This window comes from Pteropus vampyrus, unplaced genomic scaffold (genome assembly GCF_000151845.1).
Source record: "Pteropus vampyrus isolate Shadow unplaced genomic scaffold, Pvam_2.0 Scaffold184, whole genome shotgun sequence".
In the NCBI taxonomy this organism is placed as follows: domain Eukaryota; kingdom Metazoa; phylum Chordata; class Mammalia; order Chiroptera; family Pteropodidae; genus Pteropus; species Pteropus vampyrus.
In genome coordinates, this window is record NW_011888965.1 from 2,776,615 (window position 1) to 2,794,226 (window position 17,612).

Sequence of the window (17,612 nt, forward strand, 5' to 3'; positions counted from 1 at the left end):
TCTACATTTCAGTCTGTAATATGAGTAGCCTTGTATGCATACTGAATAATCCATATCCAGAGGGTTGTTTGGATGGTAGCTGATAGATTTATGTTCTATTGATTGAGGAAGTTTGAGAAAAATAGCTCCCTAAACTACAGTAATGAGAAACAAACATAATGTTGTGCCTCGATGATTATTTAGCTATAAGGAAAATATTAATTTCCAGACTTGAGTTACCCTGATACTAAAATGTATGTTTACTTCAAATAGACAATTTAAAGAGTACTAGTTTTCAGGATAAGGCTGCAACTGATTTCTTTGCTAATCAGAGGGGAATGTTTCTAAAGGTAATTTTATTTCTAAGGTAAACCGATATTTCTGGGCTAACATCTTGATCTCATTTGACTGGCAGTTTTGGAAGTCTATTATACTTGATTTTAGTCCTTGGTTTTAGCAGTGATATTACACTTACAAAAGCAGGTTGGAAGAGGGGCTATTTATTTTTAGAGCTTGGTCATTTTGTTTTTTTTCCCCCCAACAATAGGCCCTATCATAGTGTTTGGTATAGAATATACTCAATGAATGTTTATTTTATTTGATCAAACAATCCATCAATATCAAAAGATACTGAGATTTATAAAATACATAATAAATTTGAGAAATAGTTATATCTAGCAGAAGAATTCTACAGATAAAACAAACAAACAAAAAATGCAAATGCAAAATCAGAGCAAGACAATGCTTTAGTAGTTAGAGGACTGTAATATAAGTTAGATGGGGCAAGTTAAGTAACCTCTCTATTCTTCAGTTTCCTCATCTGTCAAGTAGAGTGTTAATACATCAAAGGCACTTAGAATAATACCTGACACAGATAAGCATTACATTAAGATCACTTATTATGATGATGATGATTGATAAACATCTCATTCTAAACTCTTGTATTAATCAGAGTCTAACCAGAAAAATAGAAACAACTCTGAGTACATAAAACACAGGAAATTTAATGCGGAAAGTGTTACAAAGGTTATGAAAGATCACTGAGAGGCCACCAGGAAATGGTGAAGTGATCACGAGTTTAGCAAAAGGTGCTGTTTGCTACAGTACTGTAGTATAAGGCCAAAGGGAGGAGCAGATATAACCAGAATCAGAAATCAGGAGTCAGAGACACAGAAGAACTTGAAACCATGGCAGGTTTCTACAAAGGAAGCTGTAGCCATGGACACTAGGGAGGGAAATAAATATTTTGGCTTTGCTTTCCTGTCCTCCAATATCTTACCAGTGGCTTCCATTGCTCAAACCCAGGTAGAAGTGAGTTGAAAAAAGCATTTGAGAAATGCCACCTGTAAGAGTCAGCCCCTCATGATATGGAGCAGAACAGGGAAGTGCAAGGAATGGGTTTTAAAGCTAATAGAACAAGGACTTGTGCAATTCACATTGGTTGTTTCCTTGAATTATTGTTTTACAAGTTTCTATCACTACATTATAAAAATATCTTTGACAGTAGAGCCAGAGTGTAATTCCTTTTTTTTTTTTTAAATTTCTGATCCTTTTCTTCTGTCAATAATGTGTTTGTACATTAAAGATGTTCAGTTTTAAGTATTGGTGGACGTTTTTCACATAAATCTGAATCTCTTGACTCTAGTACATAATTACATTTTCCCCTATGTGAACAGAGGATATTAATTAATTATGTCTGCTTTATTTATGCAAGACATGCTTTTTTACTAAGATACAGAGATGACTGCATGCTATCATAGCTGTATATCTGCACTAAGAATGAGCAAGATATGCAAACTGGCTACCTGAAACCCTTTGTTTAGAAATATCACTTATTTGTTAAACTCTACCAATTTACTCTAAGAAAAAAGACTTCTATACTTCTGAAATAAAGCAAAAGAATGCCATAATTGACATGTCAAGGGTAGTTGTTCAATGCCATAGCTTTCATACTTGTTCTACAATCAACAGTAAAAAAAAAAAAAAAAGTACATTTTATATAGTGAGCCAGCACACACTCGGGCATACACACACAACTGAGGCAGAAGTTTGAAAATGTGTAATATACTGTATTCCAAATTATTTTTTAAATGTTGGCGAAACTCATTAAGTTGATTTCACATCCTACTAATGGGTTGTAATCCATAGTTTGTAAAGTACTAGTCTAATAAGATTATACCCTTAGCAGGGATTGGAAGTACATGTCATTATAGATTCCCAGCTTCTTACTTGGTGGGGGTAATAAAGAGGGTCAGAACCCCCTCCAGGCTCTACAGATAGAGCCTGAAGAGCCAGAACTCCAAGGTCCAGAGTCAGAGCAATGCCTCCTTCCTCTACCCACTATCTGCCCCAATCGCCAGCTCTAAGCAATTTGGGCAAATGAAGATTTTGTCCTTAAGGCAGAGGGAAGAAAACAACAATTATATTTTAGACATTACATTTCTTAGTGTCTACATCCCTTTAACCAGTTTCTGTGGGTCCTAGGATTTTCTTTGTGTGGTTAACACAACAAAGCACAGTCTAGGCCAGATTGGGGAAACATTTTTATTCTGTGAGATCCAGAAACAAAAAGTAATAAACTAACTAGAAATCATAGTGGAAAATGAGCTCAATACAATATGGCATCATATTATTATTGAAAATCAACGATGCTTCTATTATGGGAAAATCAAGAACTCTTCCATTTTGAATGTCACCTCAGTTTCCTAGTGGTTCAAAAAAATCACATTTTTAAGAAGTTCTGTTTTCTTATAAACTTCAGTATTTCTATAAAGCTGTCTGAAAACAAAATATTTTTGTTCCTTAAACACAGCTGGCAGATTTGAGAGTGTTATACACAATTGGCCGTATGTCAAATGATAAATAGAACATAATGCATCTTATGTTGCTTTAAAATAGAATACTTAATTGAATGAAGAATCCAACAATATTCAGGAACATGAAGGTAACTGCGTAATCTTTTAGAAACTTCATCATGAATTCTCAGATAAATTTTGTAATAGATTTTTAGTGTTGGAGTGCAATTATCCACTCCTCATTGCCACCCCTGTTCACATAATAAATATAGTCACTCTAACCACAGTGTTGAAATGATATACAATTCACAGTAGACAAATTTATCCCATAGGCTCATGCTCACTACTTCAGCGACCTTTATCTGAGTATTAAATTTGACATAATGTTTTTCAAGACAAAGTCAACTCCTGAAATACTTATGCTTGTGGAAAGAATAGATAAAGGGCATGTAGATGATCTAAAAAAAATCATTTATTTCTGCCTTTGGAATACAATCAAAAGATATCTGAAAAATAAAATTTATAGCCATGGGTAACAGCACTGCATAGCTTGGAGTCTGGAGTCTGGTTCTAATTTTTGCTCTGTCATTTAGTCACATACCTTTGGGAAATTACTTAACTTCTCTGACCCTCATTTTCCTCATCAGTAAAGTGAGGCAAATAAGAGAATATGACTCATAGAGCTGTTGCAAAGATTAAGTGAGATTATATGTGGAACAGGGCATAATTCAGTGCCTGTATCATGGAAAGCTCTCAACAGGTAGTGTCAACACTAATAAATACGTGTGCTATAATTAAAATGATGATGATCATTTACATCTATTTCATTTATCCACGCTTGTCCTTGAGCATTTTCTCCCATCATATGTTTGCTGGTATTTTGAGATTCTGCATCTAGGTGAGCCAGTGACATATTACTAAGAACCAAGAGCATACTCAGATTTATATAGGATTGAGATGCAACTGTTTTATTTATAGAGATTTATCCTGAAAACCTAATCTTCACCAAATACCTAGTCCAATTTTTGAAAGTATTTTCATGGTGCAATTGAATGACAAACAAATGATACATCCATTTTATTCTCTATTCATCCTTTCCTGACAGGCTAAGTTATCCAGTGCTACTCTCTGCGTAGTACCCTGTCACATCAGGAACTATAGAACATGAGTGCACAATTCTTATGGGGAAAGCTCAGTGGTGATAATGCTGAAGTGCCATATGTGAAGATGATATAAAATCAAATTTAGGCAGAACAAAACAAACTGTGATCGTCACCTCGTGCAGCGTAGTAAATGAAAACACTATTAAAATCTATGAATTAGTCCCTAAACTCACACTATGCAGATCAGATAAATTTCCTTATTGAGAGAGCAGGATCAAAGTTTGTTGACCCGAACACAGAAGTATGCTTCTAGATCCTCGCAGCAGTTCAGCATTAGAGGGGATGAAATTTGAGTAACAATTCTTCAGAGGCAGATAGCTAAATGATATCTGCTATTTAGGGTGCTTCTACATATGAGCAAACGGAAATAACCTGGAAGTAATGACAAAGCATTTTATCTGCAAATCACCTATGATAATTTTGAGAACAGAGAAACATTATTGTATCTTGACAAGAAAAAGTCTCCACAATATACTTAGCTGTCACAGGACATTCTTCCTCTCTGTTGTGAATACAGTTAACTGAGGAAAATGTTGAAGCCATATGATTCCCTCACATTCAGTTGGCATTGTAGTGCTTCTTGATATAGAATCAATCTTGCTGTTACTTATTTCAAAGTTCTTTTGCTTTGAGTTAAACAGAAGGTCATTTGAAGGAACTGAACATTATAGTTTAAGTTGCTTTCACAGTATCTTGGGTTTGGACATAATTTAAACCTTGTTATGAATGAAAATAATTTATATTTTCTACATTAGTACCAAAATTGCAGTTCTCTACATGTTCAATGTCTGAAAAGTAAATATGAAATTAAAAGGTTTAGCAAATATATTCATGGTGAAAATGATTAACTATTACTAAACAAAGATAAATTACTCAACAACATCTCTAAAATAGATATCTCAACTGCACTGATAATATAGCATTAAAAAAATACTGTTGAGATAAACAACAAAAGAGTCTGCAATTTATTAAGAGGTAAACTTTGGTATATAAATTTAATGTATGAATCATTTTTGCTTATTGAATATTTGTATAATTTCTTCTTGAATTTTATTATGTTTTATAATCAGCAAGGTAGTAATTTTTCTTATACAATATATAGGTGGATCAAATGTAATTTAAAAAAAATATTAAGATAATTACTCCAGCTCACACTGATTTTGCAAAGTAATTTTCTTTGAATGATTCTGAAAAATACTCTTGGCTTTTATCTTCCCAATTTCATTTCAAAATTAGAATTTCTCTTCCTTAGGGCATGTGATCTTACCATGCCCTAGTACATTTTGCCCTAATGTTAATCTATGGTTTTATATGAGAATTATATCTACTGTTGATAGTGTAATTTAGTATCTATGGCAATACCATGTCAGAATTTGAATTGAAACTATAATTCACTTCTATGATACTAAAATGAACACCTGTCTATTTGGTTCTAGACTTGAGAACAGGGATTCATTCTGAATCATCATTGAAGAGTTCTCCATTGATGGCAAAAATACCATGTTTAGTAGAATAAAGCAATGGCAAAATCCCATTACCAATTCACCAAAGTGATCTATTCCCTGTTAAAATGGATTGCTAATTTTTTCATCTTATAATGTAACCAAACGAAGTGATTATTTTTCTAGAAATTGAATGAGGCTGAAATTATTGAGTTTGGTAAGCTGCTATGGAAACTGAGGCCAAATTGATTTGAAGACACAGCTTGAGGAAAGTGCAATGCTTTTTAGTCACCTTCAGTGCCTATATATGTGTTTGTTTGGGCTGCTCTTAAAAAACAGGCCAAGGAACTTAGTATCAGTTACCTGTGCAGTCCTTGATGTTAAGCACTGCATCACTTACACTAACTGCATTATCTACAGGGCCCTTGAGTATTACTAAGAAATCTCATTCGCTCCCATGCATTTGCAAAATTTTATGTCCTGAGTATCATCATAAAGTGTTCCTTCCAATTTTTTTCTTAACCTGGTGGTTTACCCATTCTTTATTCTTCAAGGAAGGAAAAGAGCCTCTCTTCTCCTTCAGGTCTTTATTTTATTATCTCTGAGCAAGAAATTACTGCCAGTTTCTCCAAACTTCCAGGTGATTACTCCAACATAGAATGGGATGATATATTTATTTAAACACCAAAGCCAAACATTAACTCAGACTTTGTATAAAATAGTCTATATTTAAAATTCTAGCCATAGAATTTTCCAGGGTAATTTGGGAGCTACGCCATTTTTCTAATAGCTTGATAGCTTAATGTCAGTGCTCATAAACTATTTCAAAAGAAAAAAAAATGCAGGCAAGTTCTACTTGAGATTAGAAAGGGAAGATTTCTATAAAATCAAGATGCGAAGTTATTTCTATTTCTTAAAGCAGATAATAGTACTTTAAAGCTTAACCTTCAAAATTCTTCCAACTGCTAGATTAAAAAAAAATTAAGCTTACAGAAAATAACCTGAAAGAAGTGGCATTTTCTTGCCAAGATCATTTGAGATTTTTTTATTAAAAATAATAAAAATGTTTTCTTCTGTCCCATAGGCTGCTTATTGTGACACAACAATATTTTGTGGTTTGAAATCATTTACTTAAAAATAGACATAAAGTCAATTTTTAAAATACTAGCTTTTTTTCTGACAGTAATTTCTAATTTAATTAGGTTTTCTGTACTGCTAAAGATTAAGAACAAATAAAATGATCAGGAACCAAGATGTTTATTTTGCTTCATATACAAGCTGAGGCTTCAGATAAGATGAACATGGAGTTTAGCCTTTTAAACCCCACATAAAACTCATTTTATTTTTATTTTTTTACATCCTCACTTTGATTTTCCTTTCTCTACATCTCTCTGAAAAACGAAAACAAAAACAAAACAAACAAACAAACAGAAACATTTTACTACTGGATACTTATGCCTAGAAAACATTGAACCATTAATCCTCCTTTTTTTTTCCTTCACTGAAGTTACTAAAATTACCTATGTAAAATGAAGGCTTTACTTTTTTTAAAAAATAAAGATTTAATACTGTTGAATTGTACACCTGAAACTTACTGGATTTCATTAACCAATGTCACCATAATAAAAAGAAAGAAAGAAAGAAAGAAAGAAAGAAAGAAAGAAAGAAAGAAAGAAAGAAAGAAAGAAAGAAAGAAAGAAAGAAATCAGGAGGAGCTGACATCTTAAAAAATCTGTACCCATAAAAAGTAAAGATTTATTTATATAAACAATTGTTATTGTCATGATCTTCCCATTTAGCTAGCTATGCAGTACTTGCTTTTTCTTCTACAGTAGTCCCCATTTCTTAATGGTGGATATGTTCCAAGACCTTCAATGGATGCCTGAAATTTTGGATATTATATACTATGTTTATTTTTTTCTATGCATACATTCCTATGATAAAATGTATTTCATAAATTAGGCACAGTAAGATATTGACAACCATAACTAATAATAAAATAGAACAATTATAATAATACACTTAAGAAAAGTTGTGTAAATGTGCTTTCTCTCTATTTCTCTTATTCTCTCTCTCTGTCTCTTTCTTTCTCTCTCTCTCTCTGTACTGTGCTCACCTTTTCACTTAAAAGAAGTACTTTATGGCCTTTCTTTGGCATATCTGAATTGCCAGCATCACAACTCTTGGTCTTTGGGACCATTATTAAGTAAAATGAGGGTCACTTGAACACAAACACTGCAATACAGTTACAGTCAATCTGATAACCAAGATCGATACTATGTGACTAACTGGTGGAGAGTGTATAGAGCATAGATGCACTGGACAAAGGGATGATTCATGTCACAGGCAGGACAGAATGGACAGTGAGAGATTTCATGCTACTCAGTAAAGATGCAAAAATGAAAACTTATCAATTATTTATTTCTGGAATTTCCCATTTAATATTTTAGGGACACAATTGACCCCAAGTAACTGTAAATGCAGTAGAGGAAAGACTATTGTATTTCCCTTTTATCTCTCTCTCACATTGTTTTTTGTCCTTTCTACTTCATGTATTCTTTTTCTTCTTTTCCTTCATCCCACCACCAGGCTAATTCAGCAACAAGTTTATAAAAGCATATTTTCTTGAGTTGCAAATAAGCAAATGGCTTGCAAATAGGTAGATAGTTGGGATTTGGTCGTGGTTGGGGCATTGGATACAGCTAATGTATAAAAAATATATAGATATTAATGGGAAAGGGAAAAGAGAAAGAGGCAACATCCGTTAATCTTCTTCAAGTACTTTACTTTTAACTAGATACATGAATATATGACCAAGACAGATAATGTGACACTGTATATAGCCTTTAGGTAGAAGCAAGTATAAGAGACAGAGTACGAGAAGCGATTCCAGTGTAACAAAGCCCAGTTATTAATAGACCACACAATAGGTTTATGGTAAGTAAAGGGGCAAGGTTAGCAACTTGTGTTACTCTCCTTGGAATCCTGCTATTAAATTTGTTGGAACAGGAAATGAGGTTTAGTTTATTTGTTTCCATCTGTGCTGTCTTAGAGGCAGTGCTGTTAAATTTCCTGTGATGGGCCGTACAAGGTATCAGTAAGCTACTTTTAGGACACTGCATACCAGTTAACACTCAATGTTGTTTGTGGCTGCCTCAAGGACTTTGGGGAAGATCCGGGGAAGACCTTTGATTCACTGCTGCCCACAGCTGAGACAGGGGACTTTACATACAAAAGAGTAAACCTGCTTGAGATAGCCATCTTTTCATCTACAAGAGTCCCAATACTCATGCTACAAGGACAGACTGACAGGGTTCAGTATCATCTCTGACAGTGTCTCCCTACTTTGGCAGCTATGTGGATCCTGGAAAAGGACTTCTAGTGGTAGCAGTGACCTGATTCCATATTCTCCAACCTGATCTCCAAAATTTCTGTTGCTGCCTTAGATTTTTTTTTAATAGGCTCATAAAACAACAATAAAGTGAGTGGTGTACAATATCGAAAGTGAGAATGGCAGCAAGAAAAACAGAAGCAATGAGGGTCATGGGTTGCACTCTACAAGGGCTGATCCACATCAACATATAAATAAATTCCTTTAAAAATTCTCTACACGTTTGGACATTTCTTATGTCAACAACCTACTGTAAATATAATTCATTAACTGTGCTATAATTCACTAACAATTACTAATTAACTGTCAAAGACACCTATAAAACTATTTTTTGGGGGGTGCTTAATGGTGGTTTTTGAAAATGAAATTTAAAATAATGTTCATGTCATTGATATGGGAACTGTAAAGAAATCTTGTTGTAGCCACCAGCCCCTGAAAGACACAAAGACCACCAGAACTCAGTGAGTTATAGGAAACACGCTCTTTATTCAGCCAGCTGGGTCTGCCAGAGGTACGCAGACCCCAAATTAAGTAGCCCTGAAATATAGAGGTACAAGGTTTTTAAGCCCAAAATCTCATTCTTCATTCTGTCTGAACACAAAGGTCTATTTTTTCTTCTATTCTCTATCTGTCGACCCACAGGTCGGGTGTGCAAGCGGGAATACAGAAGCAGAAAGCTTATTGTTAGAATGTTATGTTCCTATGGGTGACAGCCTATGTTCCCATGGGCAATAGCCAAACAGTAATTTTCCAGCCAGCACATTCTCCACTGCCCTTAGCAGAAAATCAAATCCTTGATTCTTCATGCGGAATTTGCTCATAGCCTCTATTTTGTAATACTAAAAGTCTAGTAGAATTAATTTTCTTCCTTATATATGTAAACAAGAAATTGAGGAAACATGGGCTAAAAGTTAACAAGAGGAGGAGGAGGATTAAAGGTCCAGCTACAGCAAATAGAAGGGTTGTTAGCCATGGTGACCAATTGAACGACTTATGAAATCAGTTATTTGATTTTAGTCTCTGTTTTTCCCTGGCATCTAAATTTCTCTGTACTAGTCGTGACCATTTTCTAATTATTCTAGAGTTATTGTCATAGAAGCAACGGGTTTCACCTAGAGCCATGCATAATCTATCTTGTTCTAAGAATAATAAATCTAAACCTCTTCTATTTTGGAGGACTACTACTGCTAGTGAATCAACTTGAAGTTCTAGCCTGCTGAGCTCAGTTAAGTTTAGGGGAGTTCCTACCCTGACATAGTAAGGGAGTTTTGGGTTTAGGCAAGACCAACAATCTTGTCCTATGTCTGGGGTTTTCTTATTTAAGACCTTGTGTATTATCGTTAGCAAAGTTATTAATACTCCTTCTGGTTTTGGTTGTGGCTGGTCGAATGCCTGGGCTAAAGAGGAAAAAAGGAAGAAACAGAGGGTTAGACTTATGTATGCTTGAGTGTTAGTCTTATGTATGCTTGAGTGTTAGTCTTAAGGGCCCATCTTCCTGAGCTGTCCACTCTTGTACTGCCTTCACGTGGGAGTGATGAATCCATGATGGGATGCCGTCTACTTTAACTGCAGTGGACATCGTCAGGTAGACAGTGAAAGGTCCTTTCTATTTGGGTTCTAGTCCTTTGGAAGTGAACTTCTGGATCCACACAGAGTCCCAAGGCTGAAACTGTTGGGGAAGTCCATCCTCTGGAGCTGAGTGGACAGCATGAACCCGGGACTAAATCTCCTTCTGTATACTTTGAAGGGACTGTAAAGACTTAACTAAGACAAGATTATGCAGCTCTGCCTTTTTCTCATCTTCTATTTTAGGTACTAAAGGTTGGAGTTTTCCAAGAAAATTTCAAATGAGGTGAATCTATTAAGATATGGAGTACACCTGGCTCAGAGAAGAGAGAAGGAGAGAAGTTCTACCCGGGTCTGACCAGTTTCTAATCCTAACTTGACTAATGTCTCTTTTAGGGTCTGATTCATTCACTCTACTTGGCCTGAACTTTGGGGCCAGTAGGCACAGTGGAGTTTCCATCGCAAATTTGGGTAGCTACCCAATTGCTGCGATACCTTTGCTATGAAGGCTGGCCCGTCATCCAACTCTAAAGTTCCAGGGAGACCAAATCGAGGGAGAATTTCTCATAGTACTTTCTTAGTAACTACGAAGGCAGTCTCTTTCCTGGTGGGGAAGGCCTCTACCCATCCTGAAAAAGCGTCTATAAAAACAAATAAATATTTGTAGCCCCCCACAGTCAGGGTTACCTCAGTGAAATCGACTTCCCAGTGATCCCCCGGATAAGTTCCTCTTTCTCTATGCCTAGGTTCTTCTATCTTCCCCTTCTTTGGATTGACTTGGGCACAAGCTGGGCATTGCGAGGCAATCTCCTCTGGGGTTCTTCTCCCTTATGGAGCAACTTAGTTCACCCTAGGTGTGTGGTCTGGTGTAGTTGTTGGAGGAGAGTCCTTCCAAAGGCCCGTGAGAGCCTGATTTTTCCATCTGGGGTTGTCCACCAACCCTTTTGGTTCTTAGTGGCTCCCTTGTCTTGAAAATATATGTTCTCTTCTGCCGTATAGGTTGGAGACAGAGGCAGTTCTAGGTAAGGGACAACAGTCAGTAGATGTGGTGGGGGCCCCACTGGCCTTGTGGCGGCTGTTCTTGACTCTGCATCGGCTCTTTGGTTTTCCTCAGCCTCAGGACTATTCCTTTTTTGATGCCCTTTACGAAGAACAATAACAAGAGCCCTAGACATCTATATGGCTTCAAGTAAGGCTAAGATCTCCCCCTTGTTCTTAATGTCCTTCCCAGCTGAAATCAGAAGCCCTCTTTCCTTGTAGATGGCTCCGTGTACATGTGCAGTGGCAAAGGCATATCGGCTGTCAGTGTATATTGTGACTGCCTTATCTTTTCCCCATCTTAGTGCCTCAGTGAGGGCGATGAGTTCTGCTTTTTGAGCAGAAGTCCTATGGGGAAAAACCTGTGACCAGATGGTGCCAGTTAGAGTTACGGCCGCTGCCCCAGTATACCTCCTTCTTTCCTGCATGAAGCTGCTCCCGTCCATGAACAGAACTTCATCACCCTCAGGCAGAGGGGAGCCTTTGAGGTCTCTCCCCGAGGAACACACAGCGTCAGTGAAATCTGTGCAGTCATGAACGGAGATCCCGGGGTCTGGATCTGGCAACAGATTTGCTAGGTTGATGACAATAGCTTTGGATTTTAGCCATATGTTTGGAGTCATCTGTTGTTTGGCCTCCCTGTTGTTGCACACCTTCTGGGCTATCTCAACAAGTTTGGACAGGTTCATCCCTGCAAAACCTTCTAATTTTTGTAATTTACACCGGATATCAGGGACTGCCTGAGTAGCAAAGGCTATATTAATTGCTTGCTGGTTTTCAGGGGCCTCGGGATCAATAGGGGTGTATACCCAGTACGCCTCGTTCAAGAAACGCTCCAGGGGATTCCTGATGTCCCTCCATGTATAACTTCAGTTACCTTAGAAAGATTAGTTGGCTGACGAGCAGCCATCCTAATTCCCCCAATTAGAATCTGGTGGTACCGATCTAATGTCATTCTCCCTGCTTGAGAATTGTGTCCTCAGTCTGGGTGGGTTGAGGGAAATTCCTCCTCAATCTGTTCCCCTGCTTCCTCAACTCTCCTCCCTCCCACAGCTATCTTTTGTGTTTTAGTCCGAATGCGTCTGTGCTCTTCTGAGGTCAAGGGAATAATTAAAAGCTGTTGGCAATCATCCCAGGTGAGGCAGCGAGTCTTAAAGACACTTTCTAAGAGTCCCATTAATGCCTGGGGTTTCTCAGAGAAAGGTGGATTCTGTGCCTTCGAGTTGCATAGGTCACTAGTCGAGAAAAGCACAAACCATAAAAGGCCTGTCTGTGTGATGCCCCTGGGGTGGTGCTTCTCGAAAGGGGAGAATGGCCAGGGTGGTGGTATTGGCTGGTGCCTCACCTGGAGCAGGCGCAGGAGGTCCATAGGGATTGCCTGCCTGCATCCGAGGAAGTGAGGCGGTATTATTGGGTCTCTGTTGTCCTGGATTATAGAGTGGGGGAAGGTCGCTGTCCTCCGGTGGAGATTGGAGGACTGAGGGACTGGGCTGTCTTGTAGATTCAGATGCTGCATGTTTCGGGGTACCCACAAATAAAACTCGTGCCTCCAGAGAAAAGGCACACTGACGGAGCCAAGGAGAGGGGGGTTCTGAACAAGGTTTAACTATTGATCAATGTAGGGAAACTGATCGGGATGTTCTGGATCTCCCGTGACAATCTTCCAAACATTCCTCATTAAACTCCTGTCAAAAAAACCCTCAGGAGGCCAGTTTACATCAAAAGACGGCCACTCAACTTTACACAATGTTCTTAGTCTGCCTGGAGAAAACTTTATGCCATAGTTAACTCCTTCTACAAACTCTGTTTTGAAATGTCGCAGGAGACACCCCAAGAGTGTCTACTGTGAACTCGAGCTTCCCTCCATCGCTTGCGAAGAAAATACAATACACAAAACAGACACTCAGACAAGAACAATTACTGAGGTGTAGGTGGACCCATAGAAGTCTGCCACCTACAACCTATACAAGACCAGAGATGATAAACACAACCCGACAACAGGGCACAGGAGGCGGCGTCCCGTGGCCTGGCCATGGTCCAGGAGATATGGCTGTGTCCAGTCTCTCCACAGATCCCCATGATCGGTCAACAGAAACAGAAAGGTACCTTTTATCCAGACGCCGAGGCCTCGGAGATTCCAGATTCTTGTTGGGACCAGGAACAAAGAGTGTTTCCTGAAAGTTGCATCCTTGATGATTGCATTAACCCCGTCGTGGCATTCAAGGGACCTGGAACGTCTCAGGTTGGCCACTCCTTTGAATCCGTAACAGAGACAGCAACCGCTTCAGAGGCCGGTCTGGTCTTAGATCCCAGGGCCACTCCCTGAGATCTCGCTGGGGCCTCCAAATGTAGCCGTCAGCCCTCAAAAGACACATGGACCACCAGAACTCAGTGAGTTATAGGAAACACGCTCTTTATTCAGCTAGCTGGGTCTGCCAGGGGTATGCAGACCCCAAATTAAGCAGCCCTGAAATGTAGAGGTACAGGGTTTTTAAGCCCAAAATCTCATTCTTCATTCTGTCTGAACACAAAGGTCTATTTTTCTTCTATTCTCTACCTGTCCACCCACAGGTCGGGTGTGCAAGCGGGGATACAGAAGCAGAAAGCTTATTGTTAGAATGATATGTTCCTATGGGTGACAGCCTATGTTCCCATGGGCGATAGCCAAACAGTAATTTTCCAGCCAGCACAATCTAAGATGGCTACTCTGTCCCGGAGGAATTTTTCCAACCTCCTCTCCCTTGAACACTACCTTTCCCACACGCGCGAAACAAAAGACCTCCAAGTATGTGGAAGTAGTCAATGTATAAATCTACCTGCCTGACTTTGTTTGGGGCTCAGACTCTGGAGAGTGACTCCTCTGAGCCTGCCGGCATAAATAAATCTCCTTTGATTCTTAGTTTGCTGAGTGCCGCTTGGTTCTTCTGGGTACACAGGTCAAAATCCGCAACATCATAAGCAATATGAATTTTTTCACTGTAAATATTTATGATCCTGATTTACTATATTTATGATTCAATAGCTTTCCTGGCTAAAAACAAAAAAAAAGAAAAACAAGAAAAAAAAAAGAAAAAAAGAGAGAAAATGTATGAATGATTTTACAATAGAACCTTAGCATTTGCAAATTTAACATGTCTATGGTCTAGAGTCATTTAAAACTTTGCTAAAGCCCAAATATGAAATGCACATAATGCTGGGATGATTTTTGTGTTGGAACCAGTCATTTACCTAGTGAATGAGCCTACCCAACAGCCCCACATCTGCATCTCAATAAGGCATTACTATTGGCCACTTTGGCACTGATAAACTTAATGGAAGAATTAAATAAATGGGAAGGCACCACATTATTGGCTAAGAAGTCTCAACATTTTAAAGATATCAATGATCTAAAAATATGGATCCATAAATTCCCAACAAAATTCTAAGATAAGTTTTTTCAAACTAGATATGTTGACTCAAAATGATATATGGAAAAATAAATATGTAAGAAGAGGAAAGGACATTGTAAAAAAGAGTATGAATGAGCGGAGCCTAGTGCTACAGGATACTACCACATATTATATAGTTATGGTAATTATATAATGAGACACACAAATCTCAAGAGACGGATTAATGAAACAGAATAGAGAAGCCAAAAATTGACACAAGTACATATGGAAATTTAGTACACGATGAGGTGACATTGCAAATTGTAGGTCAAAAGAAAATTTAAACATTAAAGTGAAGCCATAAAAGTACTAGGAGAAAATATGGTATAGTTTAAAAATAATCTTGGTATAGGGAAGGAGTTTGAAAACATGACACAGAACGTAGAAACCACGGGAAATGAAACATGCAAATTTGAATGGATACAATAAAATTTTTCTACAATATAAAGCATCAAAAACAAAGTATAAAGCAAATAAATATGCTAGCAATGAAATATTTGCAACGTATGAAAAAAGAGAATTTTTTAGTAATATATATAAAGAACAAATCAATAGAAAAAAGAAAAATCCAATAGAAAATAGGCAAAGATCATAAAGACAGACTTCACAGAAGAAGAATAAAAATGTCTTTTAAGGATGTGAAAATATACTCAACTTTACTCATTATAAAGAAATGCAAATTTAAACTTCAAAGAGAATTTTCACTTTCAGATTGGCATAGAAACAGTGTATGACACTTATATATTTGGTATGAGGGTAAATTGGTATAAATTTTTTAAAAGGCAATTCAACAATTTATATCCAAATTTCAAATGTAGATATCTTTTCACCCAGCAATTCTAATTTGAAAAATTTATTCCTCATGCATACTTATACATATATACACTAATGTATTTATCATGTCATCATTTGCAATAGCAAAAATTTGAAACAAATAAATGTTTATTGGTAGAAAATGGTTTAATAAGTTATTGTGCATCCATATAACAGGACATTATGACACCATCAGTAAAAGGCAAAGCATATCTGTCATGAATAAGAAAATGAATAAGAAAATCTCTAAGATATAGTATTAAAAGGATAGAAGGATATAGAATTAAAGGGATAAAGGAGTACAGAATAGTATTGTTAGGTAGTTAGTCAGGCATGAGCGACAGGAGCAAAGGCCCAGCTCTGTAACCATAGAAACTTCCCTTGAAGACCTTCCTTAAGTACCTCCCAGAAATACCTTCCTCTTAGGGTTATAAATTACCTCAAATCCTAGAGCACAAAGGCCATAAAAGCTACTGGCTAAAACAGCCACAAACACGTGTGCAGAAAGTACTACCCTAACCTGCCCATAACTTCGGCCTCATTATACCATCATTATAATATCATGACTATGCCTGGAAGTTCATGAATCCAATTATAACAGACTATATTCTGGGTAAGCACATGCACAATAGGCAAGTGTTATATAGCAGCCAACTGTCAGTCAAGGTGACCTCACATACGGATCATCTAAGACCTCCCATCATGGATCATATAAACAGACCTTCCCACTTCTGCATTGTTACAGCTCTCTTTGTAAAAACCCTCTCCTCCCTTTGGGGTGTACTGTCTTATCTCTTCACCTCCCAAATTCCACAGGGCTGAAGCTTTCCCTGGTGTGGCCCATCTCCTTCTAAAATGTACTTTCAATGAATCTTAATTTTTTTCTAAATCTCTCCGACCTGTAATTATTTACTGTGTTGGCAAGGCAAAACAAAGGGACAGCACACAACACCACCGACTCTTCCTTCTCCCCCACGCTGCTGGGGCAATGCCAGATTTCACATCACCCAGTGGTAACAGTATGTATGGTATATTACTATTGTGTGAAAGACATATATACACAGAGGTATAAATGCAGGTATGTGTAGAGAACACATTTGGAAGTGTTCTCTTGTAGAGAATACAAGAAAGGAATGGGGAAAAGAACAGATAAGTAAAGGACAAATTTTTTGTTTATTTTAATTATATACCTTTTATGGTAATTTTTGAGGGAAATCAAATGCAGTGACAGGAAAATTATAAGGTTTTAGGAGATGTTTCAGTAAATGCAAAATGTGTTCGCTGAGTGAAAGATACAACTTAAAAGTTGAAAAGACTTTCAGTATAATACATGTCACCATCTTCATGATATATCTACTAGATGGTAGTGTATTATTCAGGGTTCTCTGGAAAAATAGAACCAGTAGAATATATACTGATATATATAGAGATTTATTATGAGGGATTGGCTCACATAATACAGAGGCTGAGAAGTTCCATATCATGTTCTAGCTGGAGGCCCAGGAAAGACAATGAAAAAGTTTCAGTCCAAATCCAAAGCCCTGAGGACTAGAGGAGTCAATGGTTTAAGTCCCAATTGGAGTTTGAAAGCCCAAGAACAGAGGCCAAAGATGTAAGTCCTGGTCCAAGCCAGAAGGTCTGAGAACCAGGAGTCTTATTTCTGAGGAAAGAGATGGATGTGCCAGCTCAAGCAAGAGAGCAAATTCTCCCTTCCTCTGCTTTTTCAATCTGTTCAGGTCCTCAAGGGATTGGATGATGCCCACTGGCACTGGTGAGGGTGATCGTCAGCCTACAGATTCAAAAGTTAATTAATCTCTTCTGGAGCCACCCTCACAAACATATCTGAAAATGTTTTACCTAATATCTGGGCATTCCTTAGCCCAGTCAAGCTGACACATAAAATTAACCATCACAGGTAGTAATCATAATTATTTATAACCATCATCATGAGTGCATTCTGTGAGGGCTGGGACCATGTCTTGTCTTAATCTCCATTG

At 37.6% G+C, this 17,612-nt stretch overlaps 1 long non-coding RNA gene across 1 annotated transcript; it reads right to left on the reverse strand.

The window, feature by feature from the left end:
• Positions 1-782: 782 nt before the first annotated feature.
• Positions 783-13,566, reverse strand: LOC105299407. The gene is made up of 3 exons (XR_896523.1): positions 13,481-13,566; positions 12,426-12,427; positions 783-794 (listed from the first exon to the last, which is right to left on the reverse strand). It is a non-coding gene; the product is annotated as an uncharacterized LOC105299407 (long non-coding RNA).
• Between the last annotated feature and the right edge of the window lie 4,046 nt (positions 13,567-17,612).